General features: G+C 39.7%; 1 pseudogene; it reads left to right on the top strand.

Moving 5' to 3' along the window:
• The first annotated feature begins 1,789 nt into the window (after nt 1–1,789).
• Nucleotides 1,790–27,062, top strand: part of LOC112394785 (alpha-endosulfine pseudogene) — a 32,392-nt pseudogene continuing 7,119 nt past the window's right edge.

Here is a 27,062-nt window from a genome sequence, read left to right as displayed (position 1 = left end):
TTAATATTACATTATTATCTTTTTAATATATGCAGAATCTGTAATGGTGTCACCTCTCTTCTTTCAGATCTTGGTAATTTGTGTGTTTCTTCCCTATCTTTTCTGACTAATCTGATTATAGGTTTATCAATTTTACTGGTCTCAAAAATTCATCTCTCGGCTTAATTTATCTTTCCCATATGTTGTCCTTTTTCCTATCTCAGTTTTTTCTGTTTTGATCTTTATTACTTCCTATCTTTTCATACTTTGTGTTTAGTTTGCTTTTTAAATTCAATTCCTTAGAAATTGAGATCATTAATTGGAGGTATCTCTTCTTTTTAAATATAGGTGTTTATTACTATAAACCGCCCCTCATTTCCCTTGATATATGACAAGAAATAAAAATGAGGTTATAAAAACAATGAATAGTAAAGAATTAAAATTTATCATTATTATGGGAGAATGATCATAGCAATTAGTTCATCTTAGGAAAGTTTTAAGGTTACGTGCAGTATATCTGATTTTACGATGAAGTTTAAAATGTGTTCAAAAGTGTTACACTTCTTTAAGATGGAGGAAGCCCCAGGAATAAATGTAGCAAGGTTAAATACCAATGAAGAGAGCACATCTCAGTAAAATTAGGTCTTTTTAAAAAATATAATTTCCATTAAAAGTCATTTTCATTTGTTTATGTTTCAATAAATGTATATATTTTATGTGTTTTAAAGCATCAATAAATACTAAAAGCAAGCTGATGTTTACAGTTAACTCATATATACAAGTGTTAACTGTCCTGAAAATTCCTGAAGGGAATCTGAGTTAACACATTTGTCTTAAATATATCATCCTCTTAAAACAGTTGATTAATAATTTAAGATATATGGTATTTTCACTCAAAGTTGCCCATGTAAAATTTGTTAGTTAAATGCAGTATTGTTAGGGAACACTTTTTTTTTTCCATAATTATGATAACCCATAAAGTAATTTAGGAGAGAGAGGCAGACTCATGGGGTGATGAATTAGGACATCATACATATGACACTCAAACTAATTGTCAACCTGCTACTAAAACATTAGACCAAATAATCACCAGTCTGACCATTGGGAAGAGTCTTCACTCTTCACTTGGACCATCATTTATATTCCTCCAGTGACAAGATGTTCACCATTCCCACCTTCGGTCAACTCTGAAGGTCAAGTTTCCCCCTTTAGATTTTTAATCTCCATTTTTTCCTTTCATGAAGTAGGAATAATACTAATCTTGACTACTCCACTGACTTATTTTGAGGCTGAATTTAGGCAATAACTAAAAGTCCACCGGAATTTGTATGAAAGGACACAAATTTGAGGAAGGATTGACTGAAGTAAATTCAATACTACCATGTGCTTGTCTTACTGCTCAAATCCCTCAGTTATTTTATTTTTAACCTGTGTGTGTTAGGTTACAGAAATGTAGCTTGGATTAGTCTTTCTGACTAACTCCTGATTTGAGATCAAACAAGGAAGGAAATGTCATTCAAGAAAGCAATATGATTGTGTGGACAGGAAAAATTGGGTAAACTTGCTCTCCTGTTTGTGTCACTGGCCTCGTTTGTTTCAGAGCTGTGATATAAGACACTTAAAGCACTTGATCAATTTATTTCTTGATCAGTTTTAAACGTTCTGAAGTGTAAACAAAGCACCTCTGAAGGGACTGAGCAGCCCTAGCGACAGGAGGCGAAGAAGCAGTGCAGGTTGTCCCGTTTCCCCTCCCCCTTCCCTTCTCCGGTTGACTTCTTGGGTCCCCTCACTCCACAGTCCCGATCCCACCATGTCCCAGAAACAAGAGGAGGAGAACCCTGGGGAGGAGACCGGTAAAGGAGAAGCAGGACACACAGGAGAAAGAAGGTACGCTCCCTGAGAGAGCCAAGGAGACAAAGTTAAAGGCCAAATATCTAAGCCTAGGACAAAAGCTTGGAGGCTCCGACTTCCTCATGAAGAGACTCCAGAGAGGGCAAAAGTACTTTGACTCAGGAGACTACGACATGCCCAAAGCCAAGATGAAGAATAAGCAGCTACCAAGTACAGGACAAGACAAGAACCTGGTGACAGGTGACCACATCCCCAACCCACAGGATCTGCCCCAGCGAAAGTCCTCGCTCATCACCAGCAAGCTTGCGAGGTAACTGGGGCCCCCTTCTGCTTCCCTTCCTCACCCACCGGACTTTTATATATCATAGACAGGGATGGAATGGGCACCTAGTTATATCTTCTCAACTTGCTAGCCAGAAATGACTGTGATTCTCCTGGGGGGCTGCTGAGAAGGTAATGTGGGCTGAAGAGAGGCTCTGAGTTCATTTCTTTGGATAAATAGAGATTTTCACACCCTCATGTGGCCCAGGTAGGGGGTCAGAAATGGGAGACTAGGATTGGATAATGCTGCAAACTCTCCTTTTCTTTTGTACAAGAAACTGGGGAGATGTGATTTCTCCTTTTGGAAGAGAATATCCCCAAATAGGTTAGCCTAGGCCTCGGGAATAATATGACAGGTTTAACATCCCAAGGCTAACCTGACATGGTTGGGAAAGGTAGATTGAATGGGATCCGTTTCCTGTGCTTTAAGTGTTTTGTCCCTTGGGCTGCTACTGCTTCATGTTTCCATTATGACTGGTTTAGAGAAGCCTCAGAAAGAAAAACTGATTTCCTTGCCTAAAACTATAGTGCCCACTTAACCTCCTTTACTCAGTCAGTGTCTTTTACAGTTTGCCCTGGCTCTTAAATAACGTAAAGATTGGAGGATATAATTCACATAAAATGGGCACCTTCTCTCTCTCTTCCAGCATGTTGCTTTTTGAAAGTATCATGGGATAGTGGAAAGAACACTGGGTTAGGAGTCAATATATCTGGGTTCTAGCTCCACTCAGTCTAGGCAGAACAGACGTGTAACCTTGGTCAAGTCATTTAACCTCTCCGGATTTCTATTTCCTCATCTGTAAAACAGAGTTGAATATAGATGAGATTGATTCTGATTCTAAAATCCTGAAAAAAACTGTGCTGTTCATTGTAAAGCCAAAAGTGAGGAAGGCCCATAGGTGAGCCTACAGAGGGGAACTATTTGAAGACTACATGCGGAGAGAAGTTGAGGTTTGGGGGTTATAAATTCAGGCGAGAGGGGCTCATCAGGATCATGAGGGTCTTGAGGGTCAAGAAAAAAAATTCTAAGCTAGCAAAGCTCTTGCCTCTGCCCTCACCTGCTTTCCTACAATCTGGGCCCTTGCTGCTAAAAAGCTGCGCTGACAGCCAAGCTGTGGGCCTGGAGAAACATGCTCAGTCATGCACATGTGGAGCCCCACATTTCAGATGTTATCAGCTGCCAGGCGTATTGTTAGGGAGACAAGAAGAAAAGGGATGAACTGAGCGAGCCGCCAGGGCTTAGTGCTACAGCAGGGCTGGGGCAGCAGGTTCTCAGGAGATGACTCACCTTGGAGGAAGCTGGGGAAGGTGGTTAGGGAGAAAGGGAAGAAGCACTGAGACATCTCTGCCCTCCTAGAGCTCAGTAACCCAGCTCCTGTGCTCTGAGAAGCAGAGTGCTGCTCGTGAACCAGGTGGAGAAAAGGGGCTGCAGACGGCCAGCGTTGTCAATCTAGTTATCAGTTGTTGGCTTGAATGTCACTGAATGCAGCCTGCTAGATCACAGAGAGGGCAGGGTGGGAACTAGCTAGCCGTTCAAGAGAGGAAGATTTTATAATCCTCTCTCGCCCTCTCAGCTCACCAGTTCTGATACGCCACACCTCTGGCGCAATGAGAACAACGGATGAACTTGCTGATGCACATGTAGGGGGTTGGGGATGCCTCCACTTCTTTCCTGACCAGCCATTCACTTTTCAGGCCATCATTCCAACTGGATAGGAAAACGTTGGTGAGGAGGGAATGGAGAGAGCAGGATCCCGTGATTCCCTGGCCCCCAAACTCCTTGGCTGTCACCTATAATTGTATATAATTTTTGTGTTTCTTGCTCCATTTCCCCATGCTGTCTTCCTTAGTCTAAAATCCATGGGGAAAGGGGAAAGCGTTGCACATCCTTGTATAGTTTCCTCAACTCTCCCAGACATGTTGTACACAGATATGGCGTGTTTATTATATATGTAAATATATATATAATTTTCTACGTTTTCATCTCCAATCTTCTCACATTTTGTACTCTTTTCTTTTCTGTCTGAGCTGTCTTCTCTATCGGTCAGTATGACTCCTCAAGACCGAGGCCACAGCGAGTCTGGTTTTTAGGAAGGAATAGAAGAAATAGGGAAATCAGAAAAACTTTTGGTCTCTTTCTCCACCTGGTCATCTTCAAGGCTAAGAAATCAAAGAAGCAAAAGCTACCCTCTCTATATGCCACCTGTTTCCACAGCGTGAAGTGCATAGTTTCCATGGCAAAGAAGGGTCATTTCAAAATCCAAATCCAAATTGCTCTGATTAAACCTAGATCATTAAGTCCACTCAGAAGAACATGTGTGCTGTCTGGCCCTGACCTCCGGGAAGTTACCACCTGATCACTGTGTGCTTCCAGTCCGTCTCCGCTGCTGCAAGTGGCTCTGACCATGCCTCTGAGACCAAGCCTGCTCTGAGCCAGGAAGTTTACACCCCTGAAAACCTCCAGTTATTTTGATCTTGTCTAAATAATTTTTTTTTCTGTTTTTGTTTTCATGGGCATCTCCAAAAAGAGAACATTTTGTTTTGAAGATAGGAAAAGACTGAAATTTTCTCTCTCTCTCTTTTTTTAAACAACTCGCTGAATAAGATTGAGACATGTGCCAGGTAGCCCTGATTGTTAAGTGTGGAAGAGTGATGGGGTAGAGACTGGGGTGGAACTTAGGGCTCTTTCCCTTCCTACTTGACAGTGTTTTCTTTTTCTTCTGTGTTGGTCCGCAGCGGCCAACTTGAATAATGCTGCCCGGGGCTCCGCCAGATACTGAGACGTTGCCCCCCTGGGTCCTGTGCTGGCTCCCGGCCCTCCCTGCTTTTGCAGCCAGGGGTCCGGAGGTGGCTTGGGTGTGGGCTGGAGAGGCAGAAGCCCCTGCCCTTGTTGGGAGACATCTCAGTGGAATCCTGGGGGTGGGGGTGGGGTGGGGGTGTGAGAGGGTGGAGTGGAGATTTGGGAGAATATGAATTAGGGCTTGGAGTTGATAAAAACATTCTTGACTATCCTTCTGCTTAACCACGTGGCTTCTGTGGGGTGGGTGTGAGGAAGAGGACATAAAGTGGACTAAAGATGAGAGGCTCTGATTCAGCTCTGTAGAAGAATGCCTTGTTTGCTTGGATGTGGCCGGGGACCTGGTGTCAGATAAAGGAAACTGTCCGTCTAAATATGAAAGATGCAGACAGCTCCTCTGCAGAGCAAGCTGAGAACTCAATGTTAATTGTTCATAAAAAAAAAAAAAAAAAAAAACCTTTAAGAGAGAAAACTATTATAAGAACCTCTAAGGGGACAGTCTATTAGGATGTTTGCCTAGTCACTTCCTGCTTCATGCCCACATCCTCCTATAACCGGTTGTTTCCTCGCAAGAGTAAGTCCCTGCTCGGGTATGGACAAAAATTCCCTTATTTTTCACCTGAAATTTGCCATGGAGACACTTAGTTCACCTTGCATAATCCCACTTTCCTTATTACTTCTTTCTAGCAGTCTTCTCTTTAGGACGGTAATCTCACAGCAGGGGCCATAGTCTCAAGATCTGGGTGTATGTATGTTTTGGGGGTGGGGAGATGGGGCTTCAGGACAGGATTTAGAAGTTTAATGCCCAAGAATCTTGGCTGTCATTTTTTACAAGCTATTTGTTTTTTACTGTTATGTAAAGAGGACATAATATAAAACTTACAGAATTGTTGAGCAATGTTATATAAGGCAATACAAGGCACGTCGCGCAGAATACGTTGATCTGTCTTGGGAATAGGACTTCCATTTTGTAATTGAACGGTTCTTAATTGTTGAGTGTAGTAGTACAGAGCTTAAAACAGCCTCTCTCTTTTCTCTTTTCTCTCCATCTATTGATTCTGGTGTTTTCTGGGGTGAAAGAAGGTAGATCTAACGCCTCTTGGTTTTATGAATCTTTTGAAGCTTTGTGGAGAGCCATTTGTCACTTTCCTCTGCTGCTGATTAGCCAAGGACAAAGGAAAAGGAGGTAAAGGAAGGGCAGAGTGATCATGTCACCCTCTATTGGAAACTGGCCCATGTTTGTCAGCTGACTTTCTTTTGATTGAGAGTCTTATAATTATATTTGGGGATGGACTCCAGGATACAGAGTGATGATTATTTGTCACTGATAATTAAGTAATTATCATTTTGCCTGAATGGAGAAGAACCCAAACCTTTGCTGGACACATCAGGAGGAGGCAGTGAGTGGGGTATCCATCCTTCTGAAGGCAACTTCTCCACGGCCATGTTATAACAGTAGCTCCTGTGTGGGTTCTCACGGACAATTAAAAAAATCTCCAAAGCCTTTGACAATGTACTTTCTCCCATTTTAGACCGGTGTAAGTTACTTATTATTTAGTGATATCACAAGGGACAAACTCCAAAGTTTTTATTTCTGAGCCAGATGGGTACATTGTATTTTTTTTTTTCAATGTGAGGCAGCAAAATTATTCTCCAAGCAGCAAGATTATTATGCTACGTGTTCGTATCCATCATGCTGGGATTCCCTTTCTTGCTTTCAGTGTAATTATTTTGGTCTGTATTTATGGATGCTGAGGAAATGCACAACAAATATGGACCCTTGCACGCATTTTAAAAATACCTATTTCTCTAAAATTCTTACATTCAAGGAAGCATGTCTCATTCTCCCTTCCTTTTATTAAGAATAAGGACAGCATTTCCACTCACTGCAGTGTTAGCAGGAGATCTTCTAGCAGCAACTGCTTCTTACATTATTAATAGCCTCACAAAAAATGTGCTGTTGCTGTGGTGGGTACATATCAATTTGTACCAGGGTAGGACATTTTCTCAGACATGAATAAAAAACCAGTTCAGGATGCAGGGTGTGTATAATGATATCAGGACTCACAGTATAACAGACTCGTCAGCATCCTGGTGATGTGGAAGGAACACTGAGGTGGGAGTCTTGGGCTGGACAATCAAGTCTGCCATTCATATGTGGTGTGAGCTTGGACAACTGCTTGATATCTCTTAGCCTCAGTCTTGGCATTTGTAAACTAAGGAGATACTCTTCATGCCCTGCTCAGATCCCCTCATATGCATTTTCTCATTCTGGATACCAATCCCCTCACCTCCCGCATGCTTTGCTTCTACTGGCAGGGCCTGCAGTTTTCTATAGGGGACCACCTTTGACTCACGGTGCCTCTTGCTTCATCCTTACTCACAAAAGTGCCAGGAGTTTATATGTTCCCCACTAGGCCTCCTCTAGCCTATCCAGTGACAGACTGATCTAGTAGTATGAAAGCCCAGCTGCCTTGCCGTCAGGGTGAATACATTCTGAAGGTGTAATATCTTCCAGGGCTTCCTATGCTATTGCTGGGACTATACCTGAAATCGCAACCTTGCTTGATGTCTCCCCTCCCTGCTCTTCTCTCACCTCCTTACTTGTTTCCCCAGGGAATAGTTTCTTAAAAACCACTTGCACCGGCCTTCCCTGGTGGCGCAGTGGTTGGGAATCCGCCTGCCGATGCAGGGGACGCGGGTTCGTGCCCCGGTCCGGGAGGATCCCACATGCCGCGGAGCGGCTGGGCCCGTGAGCCATGGCCACTGAGCCTGCGCATCCGGAGCCTGTGCTCCGCAACGGGAGAGGCCACGACAGTGAGAGGCCCACGTACCGCAAAAAAGAAAAATAAATAAAAAAACAAACCACTTGTACCTAAACCCTCGTCTCAGGATCTGCTTCTTTAGAACCCTGCCAACCTCATTGAACCAGCTGTTCAAAGTTAAATACATGTTTAATTAGCACAGTCTTCTTGTTCTTTTAATATTTTGATAGTGCTTTAAGAGTTGCCCAAGTTCTTATAATGAGACTATGGAGTTCATCAGTCTACATACCTGTGTTGGGGGGTGAGTATAATTGGCCCCTTGAGGTCCAGATTCAAGTGAAAAAATGTTACTCTTTCACTTCTTAATATTTACTTGTTTCATCATAGCAATAGCTTGTAGTGGAAAGGAATTACTATTGCATTTTACAGAAGAGAAAGTTGAAACTCAGAAAGCACACATTGTGTAAGTGAAATCATGCAGTATTTGTCCTTCTGTGATTGGCTTATTTCACTTAGCATAAGGTTCCCAAGGTTTATCTATGTTGTTGCATATGGCAGGATTTCCTTCTTCTTTATGGCTGAATAATATTCCATTATGTCTATCTATCTTAATCTATCTATAGATATAGATATAGATATGCCACATTTTCTTGAGGTATCTAAAGTAGTCAGAATTACAGAAGCAGAAAATAGAAGGGTGGTAGCCACGGTCAAGGCAGAGAGAGAAATGGGAAATTGCCATCATTTGCTGGGTCTAAAATTTCAACTATGCGAGAAGAATAAATTCTAGAGATCTACAGTACAACGTTGTGTTTTCAGCTAACAAAACTGTGCTGTACACTTTAAAAAATGTTAAGAGAGCAGGTCTCCTATTATCTCTTGTTACCACAATTTAAAAAAAGAAAACAAGGGACACATCACTTGTCTATATGTCTACAGAACTTGGTTGCACCATTGGAGCTCACGTGTCCCAGCTCTGAGCTCAAAGTCCTCTCCACTGCGAACTAGTCTGTAGGTAAATGATGTCCTTGAAACCTCCCGATTTCCTGGTCCACCCCCCATCTGCTTGGCATTGTTTCCACTAAAACCTCAATTTCATGTTTAATTCTGAGAAACTTTTCAAATGATGACTAAGATATTAGCTGTTAGGGACTCAGGGAGCATCGATAATTTTAAAGGGTGCTTTAGGTATCCAAAGATTTAATATTCAAAGGAATCAAAACTGGAATGATACTGGACAAGATTATTTTTTTCTCAAGTTCTAAAATCATACAGTGTATGTAATGGAAAGAACATGGGAACCATATTTTTGCCTATCTTCATGTTGAACTGAGATTCATTCATCTTTAGAAGGAAACCATTTGGCATTTTCTTTTACGACAAAACCATTATGATTTTGTTTGTTCTTGTAATTTGGTTACTGAACATCAAATTTTCTGAAGAAAAACTGACACTTTGAAGAAGCCAGTTTGCAAAGTAAAGAAATTTTCATATGAGAAGAGTGGGAGAGAGTCAGTTAAGGTTCAAAGAAACCTTTATTTTAACTCTCACAGCAGGAGTAAAGCACTCAAGGGGTTTAGGTTCCAGGAAGGAAACATGCAGTCTTCTCAGACTGAAAAGAAGAAAAGTCAAACTCAGAGTCACTCAGAGGTTTCAAAGAGGTAATTAGCACCTTTCTTCTTTGTAACTGACAACTAAGTGACTTCCTAATCAGCCCAGATGTTAGGAAAAAGATAAAGGTTTTAAAGCACTGGCTCGACTCTTAGAGTGTGAAGATTACCCCGGGGAAGCTGCTTTCTAAGGCAGATTTTGAGCCTAGTGTCTGTAAGCTCTGTTTTCTCTTGTTGGCCGGTAGAGCCCAGGAATCTCCATGTGTAACATGCAGGGAGACTGTTTCCATGTTCCTCACATCTAGAAACAGAGCAGGTGACGTATTATTTTAATACAGGCCAGTATTCCAGTAAGGACTCTTTACAGCAGAATCCTATTGTTACCAATGCTGTTGCCCCAGAATCATACCCCTGCCCCTCCCTGGAATAGAAAATAATTACTCTTACCTAAGTTTCAGGAAGGAGCTCAAAGAGAAAAAATGAATGAGAACCAACTAGGCCCAAGATGGCAGAAGATCTGACTTCCAGCGGACCTTGAGCCTCATTATACACTCATTGTAATACATTAGCTAAATGACACACCTACCAGCCCCTTGACAGTTGCTATGACAACAACCAGAAAAGCCCATGCAAGGACTGAAAAGGAGAGATGCAACAATTCCAGGTCCAAACCACACCCGTGTTCTCAGATACCTCATGAATATTCCTCCTACTCTTTCCAACTCCCTCCCTTTTACCTCGACCCTCCCTCGTATAGATTTGGTGGCTCTGCTAGAATTGGGTTGAGAAGTTGATTTGTGAATTAGGTTCCTGCTTCTCCTTTGGCCATTGAATAAAACTTGTGCAGTTCCAGTTTCAGTATCGGTTTTGTTATTGGCTGCACAAATGTATAACTGAGTAACTTTACTGTACAGCAGAAATTAACACAGCATTGTAAATCAACTATATATCAATTAAAAAAAGAAAAAAAAAAGAACGCCCCTGGCTGAGACAGGGGGCCTCACCTGGCTAGGACATTGCCACGGGTCCTGTCAACCAATTCAATAACAATATGATGTTTGTATTGTTATTTTTCCCTCTTAATATCTTGTAATAACTTATATGTTTGCCAAGGAAAACAGATGTGACAGGAAACTAAAGTGCCTGTGGTGAGAGGACTTTACTGTTTTCTGAGAAGCAGTTGAAATAAATGAAGATACATAGAGAAGAAAACAATTCTGAACAAATGCTAACAGCCATCAAATATGATATTTAAATGAACTCCTATTCAGTTTTGTTTTCTTCTGTGTAGCTTCAAGAAAACAATTGAAGATCAATGAGTAGAGTAATGACTCTTCAGAGACATGGATTTCTAATAGAGTTGTCTCAGCTGAACTGCCTCAAGTAAAGTGAGTTCCAGATTCCTGGAAGATTTGCAAACATTAAATAACCAACCAACCGGCAAGATGAAATGGTACAAGGCCCACTGGTAATTCGTGTTCCCTCACTGCCCATGTGTCCTTCCAGACAGCAAGACGGTGGACATCTCAACAGAAGAAGAGCGCCCACTCACATCCGCACATATACCTACTGCATAGAATTGCTTCTCTTTTTCTCTCTATAATTGCGTCTTTTGCTAAATTTATTGAGGGATCATAATTTCCAGAAATGCAACAAGGTCAGATGTAAAAAGTAGTTATATGGTGGTGTAATAAAAATTAACTAATAATGAAGTACTGCCACTTACACCCATCAAAATGGAAACATTTACAGCAACTACAATATTTATTTTTGTTGGGAGTATAGTGAAAATACTACTCTAACACCTGTTGGTGTAAATACATATTGTCACATCTTTTTTTATTAAGCTATCTTAAAGATGCTATTGAAATCTAACATGCATATACTCTTTGATCCAGCAATACTGTATTCCTTGAAAGGTATCTTATAGAAACCAAAAGACCAGTAAGCAAAGATCTATGTACCAAGGGCTTTCTTGCATTTTTATGCATGTAGAAATGTATAAGGAAAAATGCCCATCAATGAAGAATTGGTTATACAAATTGTGGTGTGTTAACACCAGGAAATAAAGCCATTAGAAAGAATGGGTTAGAATTATTTCTGTTGGGACTTCCCTGGTGATGCAGTGGTTAAGAATCCACCTGCCAATGCAGGGGACACGGGTTCGATCCCTGGCCTGGGAAGGTCCCACATGTTGCAGAGCAACTAAGCCCGTGCTCCACAACTACTGAGCCTGCGCTCTAGAGCCGGTGAGCCACAACCACTGAGCCCGTGCACCACAACTACTGAAGAGCCCGTGCTCTGCAACAAGAGAAGCCACTGCAATGAGAAGCCCGCATACTGCAATGAAGAGTAGCCCCCTCTCGCCACAACTAGAGAAAGCCCGCATGCAGCAACGAAGACCCAATGCAGCCAAAAAATAAATAAAATTTAAAAAAAAAAGAAAGGGAGCATTAATTAAAAAAAGAAAGAATTATGTCTGTTTACTGGAAAGAATGTTTACTAGATATTGAGAAAAGCAAGATGAAGAAAAATGTGTATAACAGAAATTTAGGTTTATATATTTGTGTGTATATACATATAAGTATATAGTGTAATATACATATTATATATATGTAATGTGTGTGTATATTGTGTGCCTTGGTATATCTAGGTATGGAGACAAGAATGGAAGATATGGATATTAACATGTTTTACCTAAAAGGGCACTGGTGTGGATGGAGAGGGAGAGGAAAGAGGAAGGAAGGAAGGCAAAGAAATGAAAGTGAAAGAGTGAAAAAATGCAAGACTGCATTAAGTAAATAGTATACATGATATGGTTCCACATTTGTATAGTATGTAAAATATACATGTGTAAAAAATGTACAGCATCTTTTTCTGAGAGATGAGGGAAATACTATATGCATATTTTATTAGCCATGTTTTAAAATCTAAATGATGAATAACATTTTGAGGAAAAAGTCAGCAAATAACAGAGCAGATTCAGCTCAATGGTATATTTGCTTGTTTAGTTTTCTACAATCTTTCTCATTCCAGCTCTGATTTAATGCAATTTGCAATGAAAAGTACAGCATAATCTGAAAATTAATTGAGGAAATTACAGGATGCGGAATTTAAATCCTTTTTTTACAATTATTTTTTATAAGCAATAACAAAAACCTCAATTTGGGTATCTGACAAGGCGCTCGTGACTGAAGGGTTTATGCGTCCAAGCAGAACATTATCAGTATTTTATTGAGTTGGGTCTCTTGATGAATTGACCTCATTTATCTCTATGACAGAGCAAAGAGATTTTTTTCACTTGGACAAACATTCAGGCGTTGTTGGGTATTGTCAAACTCAATAAGTCAATGGGAATTCCAGGGGAAAAATTATTTATTTTATTTGCACTCTAGCATAGGACTTAACAGAAAAAGGTCTACAGGATAAGAGATTATTGCTTCAACCTTTCCATCTTGTTTTGTTTAATTTAACACTTCAGCGAACTTCCCAATAGTAACATACTGCCTTAGACATTTCTAACTCCTTTTAGGTCTTTTACAGTTTTCACTGAATACCACAAATTAAGGAGTTCATTGTGGGTCAGGATATATTATTTCTGAAACCATGGATATGGATCTGATATTTCACTTATCACTAAATCTATCAAGTGATAATTGTTTCCCCAGAGCCGTTAAACACAAGGACAGTTTGTAAGTGGCTCTACCTATACTGGTATGTCTTCTAGCGTAAAAACTTCAGACAGAAATGAATGATCTCCTATGGCAGTGAGAGTGTACACCTTCACCTGTCAGTTCCACCCGCTTTCCAATTATTGCACCAGGCCTGCAAGCTCGCCCTCAGAAAAGGACCTGGCTGGCTTTCACCCTAACCCCTTCTTGCAGAAGTTCTTAACTCAGCTGTAGAACTCCTCTCAATGTGAAACATGTCACGGAGTCTTCCAGTCCCAGATGTAGGTTTCAAAAACACAATTCCCCAGATTTAGATAGAGAACATTTAACTAAAGGGAAAAAAAAACTTAAGTCTTTTCAGTCCGAGGCTAGCAATGTGTCCCAGGTTGAGGAAAATAGGTCAAATATTGATTAAAACCCCAAATATTGTTTTTCCTTGTAACTTTAATGCATCCTTCCTTCCTTCTTTCCTTCCTCCCTCCCTCATTCCCTCCCTCCCTTCCTTTCTTCCCTTCTGACATTCAACAAGCATACATGCCAGGTGCTAAGCTGGTTACTGAATATACTGGTTTCCTATTTCTGCTGTAACAAATTGCCGCAAACTTAGTGGCTTAAAACAGCAATTTTTTTTTTTCTTTTAGTTACAGAATCCAGGAATCCAGACTGAGTCATAAACAGCTAAGTCAAGATGTCAGTAGGGCTGTGCTCCCTTGGGTGGCTCCAGGGGAGAATCCGTTTCCCGTTGCTTCTTCCAATGTCTGATGAATGCTGACGTTCCTGGGCTTGTGGCCATGTCACTCCAATCTCTGCTCCTCTTGTCACGTTGCTTTTGGCTCTTCTGTGTCAATTTTCCCTCTGCCTTTCTCTTATAAGGACATTTGAGATTGCATTTAGGGCCCACCCTAATCATTCAGAATAATCTTCCAATCTCAAGACCCTTAATTTAATTTCACCAACAAAGTCCCTTTTGCCACAGAAGGTAATTTTTGTGGGTTTTAGGAATTAGGATCTGATTATGTTTGAGGACCAATATTCAGCCTACCGTACTGGAGACACATGAAATACAAACCATGTACCTGCCCTCAAAAAAGCCCACATGAAAACCATGTAAACAGATTACCTAAATCTTAGAAAGTTTAATGTTAGACACAGACTCTGAGAGCATACTATTTTCCTGCTAGGAAATGATTAGGAATTAATGGCTTCCCAATTATTAAATTCAGTTTCAATCTGAATAGGGATCAATGCCAACTTGACTATATGAATCAAAAATTAAAACTCATTGCAGATGGAGATGTCCTTTCATGTCTGTGGTGGGCTGAATAATGAACCCCGAAGATAACCAGGCCCCAGTTCATGCAGCCCATGTTTGATACTTTATATGGTAATGGCGTCTTTGCAGCTGCAATTAAACAAAGGATTTTGAAATGGGAAGATTATCCTGGATTATCTGAGTGGGTCCTATATGTAATGTAACTGTCCTTATAAGAGGGAGGCAGAGGGAGTTGTGAAAACAAATGAGAAGGCAAAGGGATGATGGAGAAAGAGAAAGATTTGTGATGCTGAGCTACTGCCTCTGAAAACGGAGGAGGGGGGTTCATAAGCCAAGGAGTGCAAGGAAGACAGCTCTAGAAGCCGGACAAGGCCAGGAAAGGGGTTCTTTCCTGGAGCCTGTGGAGCGCGTAGAGCCCTGCGCACACCTTTCCTTTATCCCACTGAAACTGATTTTGGTCTCCCGACATCCAGAACTGGAAGCGAATACATGTCTGGTGTTTTAAGCCACCAAATGTTTGTTAATTTATTAAAGCAGCCACAGGAAACCAATACAGTGTTTATAGGCTCTGAATGTTTTCTGCAACTCAGTGTAGCAGAAAGAGCCTGTTCTGAGAGATTGGAGACAGAATCCCAGAACAGCTAGTTACTCACGAACTAGGGACCACAGGCAACTGCATGCTTCCGAAGCCCAGGTCCTCTGTCTACACTGTAACCCGTGACTCTTCTTTATGTTTTAATGTTATCTACCTAAAAATAATCTATCTTTAACCTCCAACACATAATAAATTTCCAAATATCAAATTAGGACAATAACACTGATACAATGCACATATTCCTGGGTCAGGTTCTGGACTAGAAAGAGGACGTGAGACAATCTGTTCAGAGTAGAGGAGATCATCTCATTATTATCCTTTTTCTGGATCATAATCCAATTCAGGAACACACTTTGCATTTACTTGTCATGTCTCATTAGCCTCTTTTAATCCAGCACAGTTCCTCTGTATTTCTTTGTTTTTGTTTTTTTTTATTGTTTGGCACTTTTAAACAGTATGGCGCGTTGCTTTGTGCTGTATCCCTCAGATCAGGTTGGTCTGATGTTTCCTCAGGATTGCATTTAGGTTATGCGATTTTTGGCAGGAAACCCACAGAAGCAATGCTGTGTCCTTCTCAGTGCACCCTATCAGAATGCACATGTTGTCAGTTGACCTTGTTTAGGGATTTGGGGTGAACGGTGTATGGGAATTCCTCCCAATTTCATACATCTAAATGAAAAAATTCAAAGTTAAAAAAATCCCTACTTTTCAGCATAGGATATAAATTAGTGAACTGGTGTAGTTTTAAATGTCTAGTGTATCATGTAAAAAGTTGAAAGAGTTAATGCCCCTCGAAAATGGCCTACCTATCAGCATCGTAAAATCTTGGATACAGAAACAGTGGAGGTGTTTCAGGAGCAGAACTTCATGGGTAAGAGTCAGGGATCCAGCAGATCAGACCTGCTGATTAGATCTCTGCCATTTAGTGGCCCACTGATCCTTGGCAATACATAATAATAATAATGACAATTAGTCAATTTATTGAGAGTTACTGTGTTCTAGGTGTTGTTTTGAGAGATGCACAATTATTCCATTTAAGCAACAACATATGAATTTTATATTATTATTATTCCCACTTTTAGATGAGAGAACTGTAGCCTAGAGAAGTTAAGTCACTTCCTCAATAGCCAACAGCTAGGAAGTATTAAAGCCAAATTCAAACTTATTCTGCATCCAGGTCCTATGCTTATTACCACTTTATTACACTTCATTAAGATTGCTAACCACAGTTTTCTTATCTGCAAAATAGAGATGATAATCACACCTGTGTTATAGTTATCTGTGATTTAATAAAAGGAGGCATTTGAATTTATGCCTCATGGTAGGCATATATAAAAGTTAGTTTTATTATCCCATACTGATTATTGTACCTTGGCTTTACTGGTGGGAGAAAATGAGGCTCAGAGAATTTAAGTAATTGCCCAGACTAACACCATGAGGATATACACTTAAACCACTGTCTCATCCATGCTTCTTTCCATCATGCATGACCTCTCCTGGAAAGTGATTATTATACTAAAACCCAGGGGGCAGATTTTATCATAATGATGTAGTATATCCTTTGGTATAAATTAAAGACATAATTTCCTCGTAAACTCATTAGTGATCACTCAGCAGCCGTTTACTAAAGAGGCAATAGTAGCTCTTTGGTTCCAGGAGCGGATTCAGAGCACTTATTGGTAGTCTTGCTGCTGGAAGAGAAACGTGCCTTGTCAATCACCCACCAACCGCCACAGGGAGCTCTGACTCAGCGCCCCCTCTTGAGAAAGTGTCAAGCATCACTCCGCATATTCTGGTGAGAGACTAGTCATAATCCCAGATCTAGAAGTAATTTGTGTCCTTACACAAGCCACTTCCATTCTCTGGGCCTCAGTTGCCTTGATAACCAAAAGAGGAAGTTGGAAGAACTTTTTATACTTTCTCTTAATAATTCTCTATCTTAATAATTTTAGATATTCTGAAATGCTTGATTATTAATGTTCCCATTAGTTTGACTTTTTGAAAAGGCATTATAGGTATCAATCAACTAATAATTAATCTTGTGCTTGCTACAGTGTTAATACATGAAATACATATTCATGTATTTCATAAATTAGCGTTTGGGATGGAAAGTCTGGGGTTTTTATTTATTTATTTTTTTTGGCGGTACGCGGGCCTCTCACTGCTGTGGCCTCTCCCGTTGCGGAGCACAGGCTCCGGACGCGCAGGGTCAGCGGCCACGGCTCATGGGCCCAGCCGCTCCGCGGATGTGGGATCTTCCCGGACCGGGGCACGAACCTGTGTCCCCTGCATCGGCAGGCGGACGCTCAACCACTGCGCCACCAGGGAAGCCCAGTCTGGGGTTTTTAAACATGCTTTTCTTGTGCTCTCTTGTCATTTGGCTGATTTTTTTATTGCATTGTGTACATTCGGGCTTTATCTGTCTACTTGCTAAAAAATCCAAGTTATCTGCAGTGTCTCAAATGACCTTGCATTAACCTTGTTTACCATAAAGTGAAAGTATGTCCGTAGAAACTCTCTGTGCTTTTAACACACTTGTTAACTTTCCCCAGTATTATCAGAGGGCACAAGAAGTTCGCATCAGTGTTCAGTAAAGCACCGTTTTTAATTTTGATTGTTCTATATGGGTAAGTAAAGACCTCAGGAAGAATACATTAGCTGTGAATTTCCACCGTATGCCCCGCATTTTAACAAGATGAAAAATAATCCGGCGTGGAGCTGAGTAATGAGAATATGTGACTTGCTCTTATCCCAATGAGTATGTTTCCAGTAGTATTAGCTTGAAATCAAGGCCAAAGTAATACTTCCAAGATCCCAAATACACTGAACTATTAATGACATTTTAATACAACTGTTCTATTGTTATATTCTTCAACAGATTAGCTTGGTCTCCTCTTTAGTATGTATTTAAACTTGAGTTTTATTCTAAGAAATTTTCTCGTTGAAAAGCAAAACTGAGGTAAATTTTCTTTCATACATTAAACTTCTTGTTTTAGTTTTATTTTTTAATTTAATTATTTTTCCTGTACAATATTATATTATTGGTTTGGCCCAAAGGTTTGTTCGTTTTTTCCCTAAGATGGCTCCAGTAGCACTTAGTTGTCTTTAAGTTCATTCAAAACAATTTTGTTAGATTGTATGTGATAGCTGTTATATCAGTGTGCATTTAAAAGAAGACTTATCAAAACTGGTGAAGTTTTGTGTAGCCATTTTAATATTGAAGATGGAAGAAAAAAGCAACATTTTCTGCATATTATGCTTTATTACTTTAAGAAAAACGCAACTGAAACGCACAAAAACTTTGTGCAGTATACAGAGAAGGTGCTGTGACTGATCGAACATGTCAAAAGTGGTTTGCAAAATTTGGTGCTGGAAATTTCTTGCTGGACAATGCTCCACAGTTGGGTAGATCAGTTGAAGTTAGTAACAATAAAATCAAAACAATAATTGAGAACAATCAACATTATATCACACGGGGGATAGCCGACATAATCAAAATATCCAAATCAAGCACTGAAAATCATTTGCACCAGCTTGGTTATGTGAATTGCTTTGATGTTTGGGTTCCACAAAAGTTAAGCGAAAAAAAACTTTCTTGACCGTATTTCTGCATGCGATTCCCCATTGAAACGTTCCATTTTTAAAACAAGTTGTGACAGGTGATTAAAAAGTGGACACTGTACAACAATGTGACAGAAGAGATCACGGGACAAGTGAAATGAACCACCACCAACCACACCAAAGGCTGGTCTTCATCCAAAGAAGGTGATGTTGTGTATATGGTGGGATTGGAAGGGAGTCCTCTATTATGAGCTCCTTCCAGAAAACCAAATGATTAATTCCAACAAGTACTGCTCCCAATTAGACCAACTGAAAGTGGCACTAATTCTGGAAAAGTGTCCAGAATTAGTCAACAGAAAACACGTAATCTTCCATCAGGATAACGCAAGACCGCATGTTTCTTTGATGACAAGGCAAAAACTCTTACAGCTTGGCTGGGAAGTTCTGATTCATCTGCTGTATTCACCAGACATTGCACCTTGGGATTTCCATTGATTTCAGTCTTTACAAAATTCTCTTAATGGAAAAAATTTCAATACCCTGGAAGACTGTAAAAGGTTCCTTGAACAGTTCTTTGCTGAAAAAGATAAAAAGTTTTGGGACAATGCAATTGTGAAGTTGCCTGATAAATGGCAGAAGGTAATGGAACAAAAGGGTGAAAACGTTGTTCAATAAAGTTCTTGGTGAAAATAAAAAGTGTCTTTTATTTTTACTTAAAAAACTGAAGGCACTTTTTCACCCACCCAATACTTGCGGGTGCACAGCATAGTGATTCAATATTTATGTACAGTATGAATTGATTACCATGATAAGTCTAACAACGTCACCATACAAAGCTATTGCAATATTATTGATTATATTCCCTAATCCAGACTGTACATCCCTGTGACTTATTTCTTTTGTAACTCGTATCTCTTAATACTCTTTACCTGTTTTGCTTATCCCCACACCCCACTCTCTTCTGGCAGTCACCAGCTTTTTGTCCACATCTATGAGTCTGTTCATGTTTTGTTTGTTCATTTGTTTTTCAGATTCCACATGCAAGAGAAATCATATGGTATTTGTCTTTCTCTGTATGACTTATTTCATTTAGCATAATACCCTATAGGTACATCCATGTTGCTGCAAATGGCAAGATTTTGTTAATTTTTGTGGCTGAGTGTTATCCTTTTGTATATGTATAAAAGTGTGTGTATGTAAATAATGCTGGAATGAACATAAGGTTGCATATATCTTTTCAGATGAGTGTTTTTGTTTCTTTCATATAAATACCCAGAAGTGGAATTGTTGGATTGTATGGGAGTCCCATTTTTAATTTTTTGAGGAAACTTTATACTGTTTCCCATAGTGGCTGTACCAATTTACATTCTCAGCAACAGTGTAACAGGGTTCCCTTTTCTCCACATTCTGGCCAAAATTTGTTATTTCTTGACATTTTGATAATAAGCCATTCTTAAAGGTATGTTGTGATATCTCATTGTAGTTTGATCTACATTTCCCTGTTGATTAGTGATGTTGAGAATGTTTTTACATGCCTACTGCAATCTGTATGTCTTCTTTGGAAAAATGTTTATCCAAATCTTCTGCCCATTTTTTAATCCTTTTTTTTTGATGTTGAGATTTATGAGTTCTTTGCCTGTTTTTTATATTAACCCCTTATCACATATATCATTTGTAACTATCTTCTATTCAATAGGTGGGCTTTTTTGTTTTGTTAGTAGTTTCCTTCATTGTGCAAAAGCTTTCTATTTTTATGTAGTCCCATTTGTTTATTATGCTTTTGTTTCCCTTGCCTGTGAAGGTGTATCCAAAAACACATTGCTAGGATGATGTCAAAGAGAATACTGCCTATGTTTTCTTCTAGAAGTGTTAGGGTTTCACATATTACATTTAAGTCTGTAATAGCTTTTGAGTTTATTTTTGTATACGATACAAGAAAATAGTCCAGCCTGATTGTTTTACATAAAGCTGTCCAGTTTTCCCAAAACCAGTTATTGAAAATGCTGTATTTCCCTATTGTATATTCTTGCCCCTTTGTCCTAGATTAATTGACCATGTAAGGTGAATTCATTTCTGGGCTGTCTATTCTGAACTATTGGCCTATGTGTCTGTTGTTGTGCCAGTTTCATACTGTTTTGATGTCTGTAGCTTTTTGTATAGTTTGAAGTCAGCAAGCATAATGCCTTCAGCATTCTTTTTCTTTCTCAAGATTGTTTTGGCTATATGCAGTCTTTTGTGTTTTCATATATATTTTAGGAGTCTTTGTTCTAGTTCTGTGAAAAATGTCATAGGTATTTTGATAGGGATTATATTGAATCTGTAGATTGCCTTGGGTTGTATAGCCGTTTTTTTTGTTGTTGTTGTTTTGCCACCTTTAACTTTTAATTATTTTTTTCTTATTTCACATCTTTATTGGAGTATAATTGCTTTACATTGTTGTGTTAGGTTCTGCTTTATAATAAAGTGAATCAGATATATGTATACATATATCCCCATAACCCCTCCCTCTTGCATCTCCCTCCCACTCTCCATATCCCGCCCCTCTAGGTGGTCACAAAGCACCGAGCAGATCTCCCTGTGCTATGTGGCTGCTTCCCACTAGCTATCTATTTTACATTTGATAGTGTATATATGTCAGTGCTACTCCCTCACTTCGTCCCCTTCCCCCTCCCCATGTCCTCAAGTCCAAGTCCATTCTCTACATCTCCATCTTTATTCCTGTCCTGCCCCTAGGTTCATCAGAACCTTTTTTTTTTTTTTTTTTATTCCATATATATATGTGTTAGCATACAGTATTTGTTTTTCTCTTTCTGACTTACTTCACTCTGTATGACAGTCTCTAGGTCCATCCACCTCACTACAAACAACTCAATTTCATTTCTTTTATGGCTGAGTAATATTCCATTATATATACGTGCCACACCTCCTTTATCCATTCATCTGTCGATGAACATTAGGTTGCTTCCATGTCCTGGCTATTGTAAATAGTGCTGCAATGAATATTTTGGTACATGACACTTTTTGAATTATAGTTTTTTCAGGGTATATGCGAGATAGTGGGATTGCTGGGTTACATGGTAGTTCTATTTTTAGTTTTTTTAAGGAAGCTCCATACTGTTTTCAGTAGTGGCTGTATCAATTTACATTCCCACCAACAGTGAAAGAGGGTTCCCTTTTCTCCAAACCCTCTCCAGCATTTACTGTTTGTAGCTTTTTTGATGATGGCCATTCTGACATGTATGAGGTGATACCTCATTGTAGGTTTGATTTGCATTTCTCTAATGATTAGTGATGTTGAGCCTCCATTCATGTGTTTGATGGCAATCTGTATATCTTCTTTGGAGAAATGTCTATTTAGATCTTCTGCCCATTTTGGGATTGGGTTGTTTGATTTTTGGATATTGAGCTACATGAGCTGCTTGTAAATTTTGGAGATTAATCCTTTGTCAGCTGCTTCATTTGCAAATACTTTCTCCCATTCTGAGGGTTGTCTTTTTATCTTCTTTATGTTTCCTTTGCTGTGCAAAAGCTTATAAGTTTCATTAGGTCCCATTTGTTTATTTTTGTTTTCATTTCCGTTTCTCTAGGAGGTGGGTTGAAAAGGATCTTTTTGTGATTTATGTCATAGAGTGTTCTGCATATGTTTTTCTCTAAGAGTTTTAGAATGTCTGGCCTTCCATTTAGGTCTTTAATCTATTTTGATTTTATTTCTGTGTATAGTGTTAAGAAGTGTTGTAATTTCATTCTTTTACATTCAGCTGTCCAGTTTTCCCAGCACCACTTATTGAAGAGGCTGTCTTTCATCCATTGTATATTCTTGCCACCTTTATCAAAGATAAGGTGACCATATGTGCGTGGGTTTATCTCTGGGCTTTCTATCCTTTTCCATTGATCTATATTTCTGTTTTTGTACCAGTACCATACTTTCTTGATTACTGTAGCTTTGTAGCATAGTCTGAAGTCATGGAGCCTGATTCCTCCAGCTCCATTTTTCTTTCACGAAAAATTGCTTTGGCTATTCGGCATCTTTTGTGTTTCCATACAAATTTTGAAATTTTTCGTTCTAGTTCTGTAAAATTGCCATTGATAATTTGATAAGGATTGCAATGAATCTGTAGATTGCGTTGGGTAGTATAGTCATTTTCACAATGTTGATTCTTCCAATGCAAGAACATGGTATATCTCTCCATCTGTTTGTATCATCTTTAATTTCTTTCATGAGTGTCTTATAGTTTTCTGCATACAGGTCTTTTGTCTCCTTAGGTAGGTTTATTCCTAGGTGTTTTATTCTTTTTGTTGCAATGGTAAATGGGAGGGTTTCCTTAATTTCTCTTTCAGAAGTGATTTCTGTGCATTAATTTCGTATCCTGCTACTTTACCAAATTCATTGATTAGCTCTAGTAGATTTTTGGTAGCATCTTTAGGATTCTCTATGTATAGTATCATGTCATCTGTAAACAGTGACAGCTTTAGTTCTTCTTTTCTGATTTGAATTCCTTTTATTTCTTCTTCTTCTCTGATTGCTGTGGCTAAAACTTCCAGAACTATGTTGAATAATAGTGGTGAGAGTGGACAACCTTGTCTTGTTCCTGATCTTAGAGAAAATGGTTTCAGTTTTTCACCATTGAGAACGATGTTGGCTGTGGGTTTGTCATATATGGCTTTTATTATGTTGAGGCAAGTTCCCTCTCTGACTACTTTCTGGAGGGTTTTTATCATAAATAGGTGTTGAAATTTGTTGAAGTCTTTTGCTGCATCTATTGAGATTATCATATGGTTCTTATTCTTAAATTTGTTAATATGGTGTATCACATTGATTGATTTGCATATATTGAAGAATCCTTGCATTCTTGGGATAAACCCCACTTGATCATGGTGTATGATCCTTTTAATGTGCTGTTGGATTCTGTTTGCTAGTATTTAGTTGAGGGTTTTTGCATCTATGTTCATCAGTGATAGTGGCCTCTACTTTCTTTTTTTTGTGACATCTTTGTATGGTTTTGGTATCAGGGTGATCGTGGCCTCATAGAATGCATTTGGGAGTGTTCCTCCCTCTGCTGTATTATGGAAGAGTTTGAGAAGGATAGCTGTTAGCTCTTCTCTAAATGTTTGATAGAATTTTCCTGTGAAGCCATCTGGTCCTGGGCTTTTGTTTGTTGGAAGATATTTAATCACAGTTTCAATTTCACTGCTTGTGATTTTTCTGTTTATATTTTCTATTTCTTCCTGATCCAGTCTCAGAAGGTTGTGCTTTTCTAAGAATTTGCCCGTTTCTTCCAGGTTGTCCATTTTATTGGCATATAGTTGCTTGTAGTAATCTCTTATGGTCCTTTGCATTTCTGCAGTGTCAGTTCTCCTTTTTCATTTCTAATTCTGTTGATTTGAGTCTTTTCCCTTTATTCTTGATGAGTCTGGTTAATGCTTTATCAATTTTGTTTATCTTCTCAAACAACCAGCTTTTAGTTTCATTGATGTTGGCTATTGTTTCCTTCATTTGTCTTTCATTTATTTCTGATCTGATCTTTATGCTTCCTTTCCTTCTGCTAACTTTGGGGGTTTTTTTTTCTTCGTTCTCTAATTGCTTTAGGTGTAAGGTTAGTTTGTTTATTTGAGATGTTTCTTGTTCTGGGAGGTAAGCTTGTATTGCTATAAACTTCCCTCTTAGAACTGCTTTTGCTGCATCCCATAGGTTTTGGGTCATTGTGTTTTCATTGTCATTTGTTTCTAGGTATTTTTTTATTTCCTCTTTGATTTCTTCAGTGATCTCTTGGTTATTTAGTAGTGTATTGTTTAATCTCCATGTCTTTGGACTTTTTGCAGTTTCTTTCCTGTAATTGATATCTAGTCTCATAGTGTTGTGGTTCGTAAAGATACTTGAAACGATTTCAGTTTTCTTCAGTTTACCAAGGCTTGATTTGCGACCCAAGATATGATCTATCCTGGAGAATGTTCCATGAGCACTTGAGAAGAAAGTGTATTCTGTTGTTTTTGGATGGAATGTCCTAGAGATATCAATTAAGTCCATCTTATTTACTATGTCATTTAAAGCTTGTGTTTCTTTTTTTTTCTTTTCTTTTTTTTTTTTGCAGTACGTGGGCCTCTCACTGCTGCGGCCTCTCCCATTGCAGAGTACAGGCTCTGGATGTGCCGGCTTAGCGGCCATGGCTCATGGGCCCAGCCACTCCGTGGCATGTGGAATCCTCCCAGACAGGGGCATGAACCCATGTCCCCTGCATCGGCAGGCGGACTCCCAACAACTGCTCCACCAGGGAAGCCCCTGTGTTTCTTATTTAGCTTCATTTTGGATGATCTGTCCATTGGTGAAAGTGGGGTGTTAAAGTCCCCTACTATGATTGTGTTACTGTTTTATGGCTGTTAGCACTTACGTTATGTATTGAGGTGCTCCTATGTTGGGTGCATACATATTTACAATTGTTTTATCTTCTTCTCGGGCTGATCCCTTGATGATTATGTAATGTCCTTCTTTGTCTCCTGTAATAGTCTTTGTTTTAAAGTCTATTTTGTCTGGTATGAGAATTGCTTCTCCAGCTTTCCTTTGATTTCCATTTGCATGGAATATCTTTTTCTATCCCTCACTTTCAGTCCGTATGTGTGCCTAGGTCTGAAGTGGGTCTCTTGTAGACAGCATATATACAGGTCTTGTGTTTGTATCCATTCAGCCAGTCTATGTCTTTTGCTTAGAGAATTTAATCCATTTACATTTAAGGTAATTATCAATATGTATGTTCCTACTACCATTTTCTTAATTTTTTCTTCCGGACACGCAGGCTCAGCGGCCATGGCTCACGGGCACAGCCGCTCCATGGCATGTGGGATCTTCCCGGACCGGGGCACGAACACATGTCCCCTGCATCAGCAGGCGGACTCTCAACCACTGCGCCACCAGGGAAGCCCTATACAAGTTTTATACAACTATAATCTCTTCAAATATTTTCTCAGTCCCTTTCTTTTTCTCTTCTACTTCTGAGACCCTATAATTTGAATGTGGTGCATTTAATGTTGTCCCAGATGTCTCTGAAACTGTCCTCAATTCTTTTCATTCTTTTTTCTTTATTCTGCTTTGCGGTAGTTATTTCCACTATTTTATCTTCCAGGTCACTTATCCGTTCTTCTGCATCAGTTATTCTGTTATTGATTCCTTCTAGAAACTTTTTAATTTCATTTATTCTGTTGTTCACCATAGTTTGTTTGCTCTTTAGTTCTTCTTGTTTCTTGTTAAACCTTTCTTGTATTTTCTCCATTCTTTTTCCAAGATTTTGGATCATCTTTACTATCATTACTCTGAATTCTTTTTCAGGTAGACTGACTATTTCCTCTTCATTTTTGGTCTGATGTGTTTTTACCTTGCTCCTTCATCTGCTGCATATTTCTCTGTCTTCTCATTTTGTTGAACTTACTGTGTTTGGGATCTCCTTTCCTCAGGCTGCAGGTTTGTAGTGCTGTTGTTTCTGGTGTCTGCCCCCAGTGGGTAAGTTTGTTACAGTGGCTTGTGTAGGCTTCCTGGTAGAGGGGACTGGTGCCTGTGTTCTGGTGGGTGGGGCTTGATCTTGTCTTTCTAGTGGGCAAGGCTGCATCCAGTGGTGTTTTTTGGGGTGTCTGTGAACTTAGTATGATTTTAGGCAGCCTCTCTGCTAATGGGTGGGGTTGTGTTCCTGTCTCACTAGTTGTTTGTCATGGGGTGCCCCGCACTGGGGCTTGCTGGCAGTTGATTGGAGCTGGGTCTTAGCATTGAGAAGGAGACCTCTGGGAAATCTGTCGCCAATTGTTATTACTTGGGGCCAGGAGGTCTCTGGTGGTCCAATGTCCTGAACTTGGCTCTCTCACCTCCGAGGCTCAGGCCTGACACCAGGTCAGAGCACTGAGACCCTCTCAGCCACATGGCTCAGAAGAAAAGGGAGAAAAAGGAAAGATAAAAATATTTTTTTAATTATTAAAGTAAAAATAATAAAAAGAATAGAGCAACCAAACCAATAAACAAATCCATCAATGATAACAAGCACTAAAAACTATACTAAGATATACATAAAAATCAGGAACAAATCAGTTATAGGCAGCAAACCCCCAAGTCTACAGTTGCTCCCAAAATCCACTGCCTCAATTTTGGGATGATTTGTTGTCTTTTCAGGTATTCCACAGATGCAGGGTACATCAAGTTGATTGTGGGGATTTAATCCACTGCTCCTGAGGCTGCTGGGAGAAATTTCCCTTTCTCTTCTTTGTTCACACAGCTCCTGGTGTTTGGCTTTGGTTTTAGCCCCGCCTCTGCATGTAGGTCGCCCTCAGGCATCTGTTCCCCACCCAGACAGGAGGTGGTTAAAGCAGCGGCTGATTAGGGGGCTCTGGCTCATTCAGGCCAGGTGTAGGGAGGGGTATAGTAGCTATAATTGGAATATGGGGTGAGCCTGCAGTGACAGAGACCTACATGACATTGCAACAGCCTGAGGCACACCATGTGTTCTCCCTTGATTGGGACCCTTGTAGTGGCATACTGCACAAGCTCCCAGGGTGGATGTGGATAGTGACCTGTGCTTGCACATGGGATTCTTGGGTGGCTGCAGCAGCAACATTAGCATTTCATACCCGTCTCTTGGGTCTGAGCTGGTAGCCCCAGCTTGCTC

Source organism: Neophocaena asiaeorientalis, unplaced genomic scaffold (genome assembly GCF_003031525.2).
Source record: "Neophocaena asiaeorientalis asiaeorientalis breed wild unplaced genomic scaffold, Neophocaena_asiaeorientalis_V1.1 scaffold396, whole genome shotgun sequence".
In the NCBI taxonomy this organism is placed as follows: Eukaryota; Metazoa; Chordata; class Mammalia; order Artiodactyla; family Phocoenidae; genus Neophocaena; species Neophocaena asiaeorientalis.
The sequence above is the reverse complement of the archived record's forward strand: the minus strand, read 5'-3'. Positions and strand labels throughout refer to the sequence as shown.